Genomic DNA, 9228 nt, shown 5'->3' with positions numbered 1-9228 from the left:
TAAAGAGTAGGGAAACATTTTTAAATGATCAAGGCAATAGAGAAACTGACTTTAGGTGAATCTTAAGATAACCGTGGTCAGAGGGAGTAAAAAAATGTGGTTGAGACAATTGAAGGGGAAGCAGAAATAATACTTAACAACAATTTACCACAAGATAGATACAAGTAAAAGGAGAGCTGGAAAAACGTGAATGTATGTATTATTGACCATATTAATGTGCCTGCGAGCTCAAATAAGTAGGACCACAGGATTAACACCAAGATGACAGGCAGAGTTATGCAGCTACCCCAGGACATTCCAGAAGTAAAGGATAAGGTAATGGTTAAGGAGGCACGGAAATGACTGGGATCTACCCCACAATGGCAACGACCTGACTGAATAATGATGACTAGTGATACCTGTGTGTGTTTGGAAGCATTGGTCACATGTGAAATCTTATCTCTCAGTCTTTCTCTGTCAGCAGGAAAGCAAACCAGCAGCTCACTTAAGTAATTTGCTTCAGACAAACCCTCAGAGCAATGGCAATCTGGACGACAGCAGCAGCAGTAATCACCCTCTTAACAATAACAGCAGCATGGCAGGCACCCAACGTGAACATCAATAAAGCCATATGTCTGCATCCAGGACAATGCATGCAACTGCCAAAAGGAGGGAGCAGACAGCAAAGAAGGAAACCAAGGCCTGAATTTTTCAGGCGGCGGGCAGGCTCGGTGGGAACGGGCGGGGGTGGCCGTGGAGCCGATCACCTCCCAGAATCAGCTCCGTGCTGCCATTTTACGTGGGTGGGCCAATTAAGGCCCACCCAGTGTAACATGCGACCGGTAGTGCTTAGCTCTACCTGTGCGGGCAGGGGGAGGAGGGAGAGTTGGGGCCAGCGATCTTTTGTACATGTGCATGAAAAAGCACTTCAATCTCCCTGAGGCACAGAACTGTCTCAGGTAGATTGAATCAATGCCAATTTGATTAGTCTAGTCTATATGCATATTAAAATCACGCATCATGATTGCCGTGCCTTTCTTACATGCTCCCAGTATTTCCTGGTTGATACTGTGCCCTACTGCTGAACTACTGTTTGGGGACCTTTGGATTACTCCCACCAGGGACTTCTTTTCCTTGCTATTTTTTATATCTACCCAGACTGACTTTATGCCTTGCTCTCCAGCGCCTATAGCATTGATCTATTCCTTTACTAACAAAGCTACACCACCTCCTTTTCCTTCCTACCTATCCTTCCGAAACACAGAGTATCCTTGGATATTCAACTGCCAAACCTGTTCTCCCTGTAACCACAACTCAGTAATCGCTATTTATACCTATTTATCTTTATTTGCAGTGTTAACTCAAAAGTTTTATTCCGAAAGCTACACACATTCAGATACAATTGTCAATTTTCCCTATTCTTATATGATTCTTTGGTGCAATGTGGTGTTCACACACACTGGGCAGAATTTTGTCCTCGATGGGCAGGCGGGCCCCACTTGCTCAACGGCAGGCGGACAGCCGACCCCCCCTACTGAAACAGGGCCCGCCGCCATTTTGAGTGGGCAGGCCAATTAAGATGAGATATCCTTAATCCTGACACCAGGTAGGCAACACAGCCTTTGGGACTCTCAATCCTGGCTACAGAGAACAGTATCTATTCCCCTAAATATACTATCCCTAATTAGAACTACATTTCTCTTTTCTGTCTCCACTTGAAAGGCTCCCTGTACCACGGTGCTATGGTCAGTTTGCTCATCCTCCCTACAGTCCCTGCTCTTGTCCACACAGGGAGCAAGGATCTTGAACCTGTTGTGCTACTTCCTGAATACCTCTACTTACCTCACTCATTGTCATACCCTCCTGTCCCTGACCATTGTCCGAATTCAAGGTAGTTAATCTAAGGGGTGTGACTGTCTCCTGAAACACAACGTCCAGATAACTTTCCTTGTCCATGATGTGTCGCAGTGTCCAAATCTCAGACTCCAGCTCATCAACTCTGAGCCAGAGTTCCTCGAGCAACAAACAATTGCTACAGATGTGGTCACTAGGAACCACAATGGGGTCCACCAGCTCCCACATCATGCAGCTACAACACATCACCTAGCCCTGCATCTCTATTTTATTTAATTAGTTTTTCAATTTGTTTTTAAATTTCCTACTGGTCTTTAGTTTATTAATCTGTAAAATATTTATCCTATTTACCTTTAATCTGAAAACAAGTTAGAATAGAGATTCAAAATACACTTTTTAAAATCAACTGGAACTCGCTCTCTCTGCTAAGTTGAAGCTGAAGTGTTGGGCTTCCGATCCTGGGCCCCGGTAGTCACCTTTAATCTAAAATCAATGTGGAATAGGTAGTTCAAACTAGCAGTTACTTACCAAATAATTAACTTACGGTTTTCCTGTGATGTCACTCTTTGTCTTTCACTCAGCGACAGTAACTGCAGAGGGCATTCTTCCCAAACTGCTTCACAGCAACGGTGACTGCAGAGGACGCTCTTCCCAGGCAGCTTCTCGGCGACAGTGACTGCAGAGGATACTCTTCTCAGACTGCTTCACTGCGACGGTGACTACAGAGGAACCTCTTCCCAGGGTGCTTCACGGCGATGTTGACTGGAGAGAATGCTCTTCCCAGACTGCTTCACGGCGATGGTGACTGCAAAGGACCCTCTTCCCAGGCTGCTTCACGGCAGGGGTGACTGCACAGGACCCTCTTCCCAGGCTGCTTCATGGCAACAGTGACTGCAGAGGATGCTCTTCCCAGACTGCTTCACGGCGACAGTGATTGCAGAGGACACTCTTCCCAGGCTGGCCCAGCCAGTGATGCCCTTATCCCATAAATGAATAATAAAAAAATGATATGGTTGACAAGAAGTGTACAAGGATCATCAAAGAGTTTAGTGCAAAATGTGAAATACGTAAAAAAAGAAATCAGAGGACATCGCCATATCCTATTGTAAGCCTTCTATTGAACGTAACGTTAATGAAGTAAAAGCCAAGACAAAGACAGAAATATGTTAATTTTACACTGTATAAACATGGCAACAGGATTTAGTCTTTGCACAGTAATACACTGCAAGGACAAAAAGCTGGTTGTAGATAAAGTCATAGAGAAATGGATAGGTCTTGAGGCACCAGCTAAGTTTCTGACTGATAATGGAGGGAAATTTTCTAATGATGAGTTTGGAGACGTGTGAAAACTTGACCATTGTGGTCATGAATCCCACAGCTGAAAGTCTTTTCAGCCATGTATTCTGTGAAAGGAATCATGTGGTGATAGATACAATGCTGCATAAGATCTTAGCAGATCAACCAAACTGCATGTTGACAATTGTACTAGCATGGACAGTTCATGCAAAGAATTTGCTTCAGATGGTTGGCGGGTGTAATCCCTACCAATTGCTCTACGAGAGAAAGCCCAAATTACCTTCTGTGCTGGACAATAGTGCCCTGCCCTAGACAGGATTATGATTAGATCAATTTTTCTGCACATTTAAATGCTTTGCAAGCAGGGAGAAGGATTTTCTTCGAGGCTGAGGTCTCGGAGAAAATTTGGAGAGCCCTGAATTATTGTACAAGACTGTCCGAGATAAACTTTAATTTTGGGGATCTACTTTTTATAAAAGAGAGGACCATAAGGAATGGAAATTTCCTGGGGTAGAATTTTCCCTTTGGCCTGGGCCCAATATGTCAGCACGTCAAATGACGCGGGGTGACATCGGGCGAGTGTTCCAATGTCACTGCGCGTCAGCGCAATATTTCTTTGGGTGGGCATGTAATGATGTCCGATGTGTGCCCGCCATTAATTAACAGGCCACCTAAAGCCCTTGATACACTAATCGTTGCCGATTTTTCAGCACCCGTGCAATCTTCGGATCGGCGCACAGGCGCAATGGGCAGGCGGGTAGGACACATTTGTATAAACCTCATCCACAAGCGGGATAAGAGGGTCACTGGGGTCGTGAGTGTGCTCTGTCAAATATTGATGTTTCAAAGTTATTGAAACTTGACTGTGTGACCTGCAGTACTTCAAAACGCATTCCAGCTGCTTTATCTAGACTCTAAACTTTCAGGTCGGCACACTGCAGTGAGTAATGTTTTTTTGGCCTGCAGGTTTCAGGAAGCCTTCACTTAGCCTGGGAATGGGAGTTGAACTCTCCACTGGAGGCAGCTCCTGTGAGGAGGAAGGGAGGGCTAGAAGGGGGAGGAGGCCAGGAGTGCACATTCAGCTTCCAGGGGAGCCACCTTTGGGAGGACAGGCGCAGATACAAGGGACGCAGGACCAAGAGGTAGTCCAAGGTGGAAGGGGCCACAGAAGATGCCACTATCCTGCTGCCAGGGTATACAGGCAGCGAAGCAGCTACCTCAATATGTCTGAGGTGCAGTGCTGAAGGAGGCTCCGTCTCTCAAGGGAGACAGTCAACTATATCTGTCAGATGATTGGCCCTGAGATCTCCACTAACTGTGTGGGTGGACACCCCATGTCAGTGGCTCTGAAGGTCACGCTACCCTCAATTTCTATGCCTCTGGCTCCTTCCAGGGGTCGGTGGGTGATCTTTGCGGTGTCTCCCAATCAGCTGTGTCCACACTTGTGTCAAGCAGGTTACAGACGCGATCTTCAGGCATGCATTGACCTTCACCCACTTTCATTGGGACCAGGCAAGCCAAACACAGTGAGCCAGAGGTTTCGCGACATTGCTGGCTTCCCCCGTGTCCAGGGTGCTATAGACTGTACACATGTGGCCATCAAGGCGCCAGCAGGTGAGCCCGGAGCCTTTGTCAACAGGAAGGGCTTCCACTCCATGAACGTGCAGATAGTGTGTGATCACAGGATGCTGATTCTACAAGTCTGTGCACGGTACCCAGGCAGCTCCCATGATGCCTATATCCTCCAACACTCCTAGGTGCCAGGTCTCTTCAGTTCTCCAGCCCGGCTGGATGGATGGCTGCTGGGTGACAAGGGCTAGCCCCTCAGAAGGTGGCTCATGATACCTCTTTGCCATCCAAGAACAGAGGCTGAGCAGTGGTACAATAGGAGCCAAGGCACCACAAGGGCTGTGGTGGAGAGAGCCATCGGTCTTCTCGAGATGCGCTTCCGATGCCTGGACCACTCAGGGGGCGCACTCCAGTACCCCCAAGATTGCATGTCACTGATATCGGTTGCATGTTGCGCTCTGCACAATCTTGCACTGGGAAGGGGGAACGCAGTGGATGATGAAGACATCAACGCAGTGGCTGCGGCTGCACATGATGAGTCCAGCGGTGAGTCCAAGGATGAGCATGCACAGGGAAATGCTGAGGGGGTAGATGCTGACCCGGGTATACTGCAGGGAGGCAGGGACACCAGGGAGGCTTTAATCCAATGAACCTTCAGCTAGCACACCACAGATGGACCTCCAGGACAAGCCTGGGCTGTCAGCTCCATACTCGATATCTAAGTGCCAAATTTTCCAGGTTAGGATCAGTAACTAAGGGCCTTGTTAATAAAGCTGAATGTCCCACAAAGCACTCATAACATTTTTGGAAATCATATACATGCAGAAGAAAAGAGGCACATTTAGCCATGTCACATGTCTGAATTTAATATCACAGGCTAAGAAACTTAATCCAAAAAAATGACAATGGTGTTTCAATTCAAAGCAAATCATAAAGACCTCATCTTGGGCCAACACAAAAGCACCAGTGATAAACCCGTGTGTTCCTAAGGTGCCTTATGTTTACGTTTCTGGGCGCTACATCTTGGTTCTGTCCCAATGTTGGGAGTGGCATCTGAGACAGCCTGCTCACTCTGCTGTCCTGTTGGCCTCGATGACCTTGGTGGTCGTCCTCTGGCCCGTGGAGCCTGTGCAGGCCCCACCTGGGAGGGAGCTGCCAGTTCTACAGCTGGCATCTCCCCAGTCGTTGCAGCCTCACCAGATGCTATTGTTACTGGAAAAGGGGCGGAGGAGCTGCCGCTCTCATCCGGAATGCCCTGAGAAGAACCCGCAGAGACGCCAGGCAGCTGCTGCGCTGACGTGAGGTTGCTTCGGACCTCCCTGCTCACCATGGATGGATGGGCACAGAGCTGGGGAACTTGATGCGCAGACCATCTCCCCTACTGGCACTGACCAGCTGAGGTCAATGCTGATATGAGGGTTTGTTGGTCAGAGCGCATTCCCAGGAAGCCCTGATGGGTCTCCTGGAGGAGGCTCTCCACGATAGTCGCCAGTCTCTCCATGGAGGACGCGTGGCACTCAGACATGTGGCTCATTGCTTCGGCGATCGTCCACATAGACCTCTCCACCACACTGGCCAAGCCAAGCATAGTCTCATGTATCTCCCCCAGATGCTCCCGCACACCCGGCCACATTTCCTGCGCTTGCTGCATCGTGGACGACTACAGAAGCACATTATCAGGCACCAACTAAGCATGTGCCTGGTCCCCTGCAGTCCTCTGACTGCTGGCGCCATGGGCACTCCCTGTCTCTGCCAGGTCCTCCAATGACTGTGAAGTGCCCTCACAGCTGTGCCCTGGGGCACTAGCTGATGTTCTAATTCCCATCAAGATGCTAGTATCTGTGCTGGGCCTGCCTGGCAGAAATCATGTGATGCTGGTGAGACTTCAGGCCCCTCAGGTGTGAGAGGGGGCCTCTGCTGCTCCTCCTCCAGGCCCTGCTCCACTGATGCTGAAAGGAAGTACATGGACAGTGTATCAGTTAACGTGGAAACAATGACAAAGTGCATCCCTGCCACCAGGATCATTATGCGCTCATCCTTCCATAAGCAATGGTCAAGCCATGTTGCAAAATTAAATCAATTAACATTCAGCACTGCAATGGCTGTTGGGAGAACAATGCTGACCTCACTGTTCGGCATAAATACCTGGCCGTGGCACCCCAGCCTCACCGACACCAGTGGACCTGGGGCCATGGTGCCTCTTCAGATCTGGGGCCTCCTGCTTGAAGCAGCTAAGGATGGCGATCTGCACCTGGCCACCGACAGTCCTGTAGGGGGTAGTGGAGTGTGTCAGCTTCACCTCTGACTTCTGAGCCGTCCGAATCGCTCCCACTCCCTGGGTTCTAGACCTTAGACTTATTTGGGGGTTGTGACAAAGTGCAGCAGACAACTGGTTTTGCTGCAAGAAAAATACTGTGTTTATTGAAGTCACAAATGAACTTATAACATTAGGATTACACTGAGATTATACAGATTTACAAAGTACACTTAGTTAAGAATGGGGAACACATGGCATAACGAGGGAAAATCAAGCTACTAATCCCCTTACCCATGTCCCACTCCCAAAACCTAAATAAATTGAACTAGGAGAGGTCAGGGATCATGCTCATCAACCAGGGTTCCTTGACAGTTCAAAATCCAGCCAAGTAAGCCTGTTGCAGTTTTAGGGTATGCTCTTTGTGACCTCTGGGGCCTGCCATCCCCTCGTGGTCCTGGTCTGTGGAATCTGCGAAGGTTCTTCAGTTGGGTGGAGGGCGTGGTTGTGGATGGTCGATCTTCATGGAGGGCTGCGGTTGGGGCCTTGTTGTCTTCGGTTGAGCCTGCCACCCCGTGCCCCTCACCGTGATATTGTCTGCGGGCCTGCAAACCTCCAGATCTCCTTCCTCCGCTTGGCTCAGCTCCCTGCTTAAACACTGCTCACCCTCCTGTGGCCGCTTCCCCCTTGTCACTCCTGGCCCAGTTATACTGCTTTTATCGATTTTCTTATCTGAAACCAAATCAAGGTTAGTTCTTTGTCTGATTTGGGCTTCTTCGGATGATTGTTGTCTTGTTCTTTTTAATGGGCTCACATGATGTTTATCGTTGTCTTCCTGCCCCCGTAACTAGTCTTGAACTGAAAGCCATTGTAGAGGTGGAGTATTGATGGATTCGTATAACAGCATTGATTGTTGTCTTCCTGCCTTAGTAGTTAGTAGCCATCATTTATACAAGATTTTGATGGGCTTTAGTTTAAGATGAAGTCTTTCTCTGGGTTGATTGTTTTAAAGGGAATAATGCGTATTCTGTCTCCTCTCGTTGTCTGGTTTCAGGTAAAAGTTGAAAAGTCATATCTTTGTTGATGATATGAAAAATATGGGAACTTTGAGAACCCTTCAGTCCTCACACACTCTGCAGGATTATGGGCATTCTTTTTCTGAAAATGAGAGAAGAGCATTGATTAGGGCAAATTGTACATGGACTCTCTTTGTGCACTGCCCACCCCAACCAGAATGGAACATAGGGCTCCAGTGCCTCCTCACCCCGCTGCTGCCGAATACTCACACAAAGGTGCTGGGTCTGTTGTCCAGCCCCCACCTTGGCCACATGCTGTCTACATCACAATACGCACCACATGCTGCTTCCATAGCAAGGAAGCACAAGCACGTGGAGTGCAGAGTGCAGCAGAAGGTTCGTTGCCATGCCACCTTGAAGCTCCCCTCCCAGCATGTCATCACCCTGTCTTGGACATGTCTTGCAGTTCAAGCACAGTGCCGAGGTGCAGCTCCTAAAGGTTGCCCCCAAACCAGTCATGTGGGTCTCAGTGTACCACATGCTGCGGGCACAGAACCCATCTCTTCACCACCCTCTCAGGCTGACCTCAGCATGGGCAATATCTGCTGGCTCACTCAGTAAAGGATACATGCCATCAATGATCCAATGCAGTCACTACACTCAGACTTGGTGAGGGGAGTGCAGCAGCAGAGGGGCAAGCCGACCTCCTGGGTTAAATGACCAATGCCAACATGGTACTCACCTTGCCAGAGTGCAACAAATCATTGAAGCGCTTGCAACACTGGATCCAGGTGCGCCGCACCACGTCACGGGAGCTCACCAACTCCGCCACCTCGTCCCAGGCATGTTTCGTTATGCGGGGGTGGGGGGGGGGGCTCCTCCCCCCATCCTGGGGAACCAGCACCTCCCGCCTGCTGCCACCTCCTTGAGGAGGGCACCAAGGCACTCATCCAAAAAACAAGGGGCACACTGGACCCCGCCCTAACCTCCGGCCTGGCCTGCCCGATGGCCTACCCTCCGGACTTGCATGAACTTCATTGCGCCTCTGCTGCACAGTCTTTGCCCAGCCATTGAGAGCAGCCTTTCTGAGGCTGCCAGGGCTTCCTTTATACAGGCCACTGGGTCACCATTGGACCCAGCAGCCTGAGCGCACTTGCTGCCGCCCGCCCACTCCCGCTCTGTATGGGAGTTGTGAAGTATGCTGGGCAAGCCTTAATTGGCCCTCCCACATAAAATGGCGGTGTGGACCCAGGCGCGAGC

The sequence above is a fragment of the Carcharodon carcharias genome, chromosome 2, assembly GCF_017639515.1.
Source record: "Carcharodon carcharias isolate sCarCar2 chromosome 2, sCarCar2.pri, whole genome shotgun sequence".
NCBI lineage: Eukaryota > Metazoa > Chordata > Chondrichthyes > Lamniformes > Lamnidae > Carcharodon > Carcharodon carcharias.
This window is presented reverse-complemented; position numbering follows the sequence as displayed.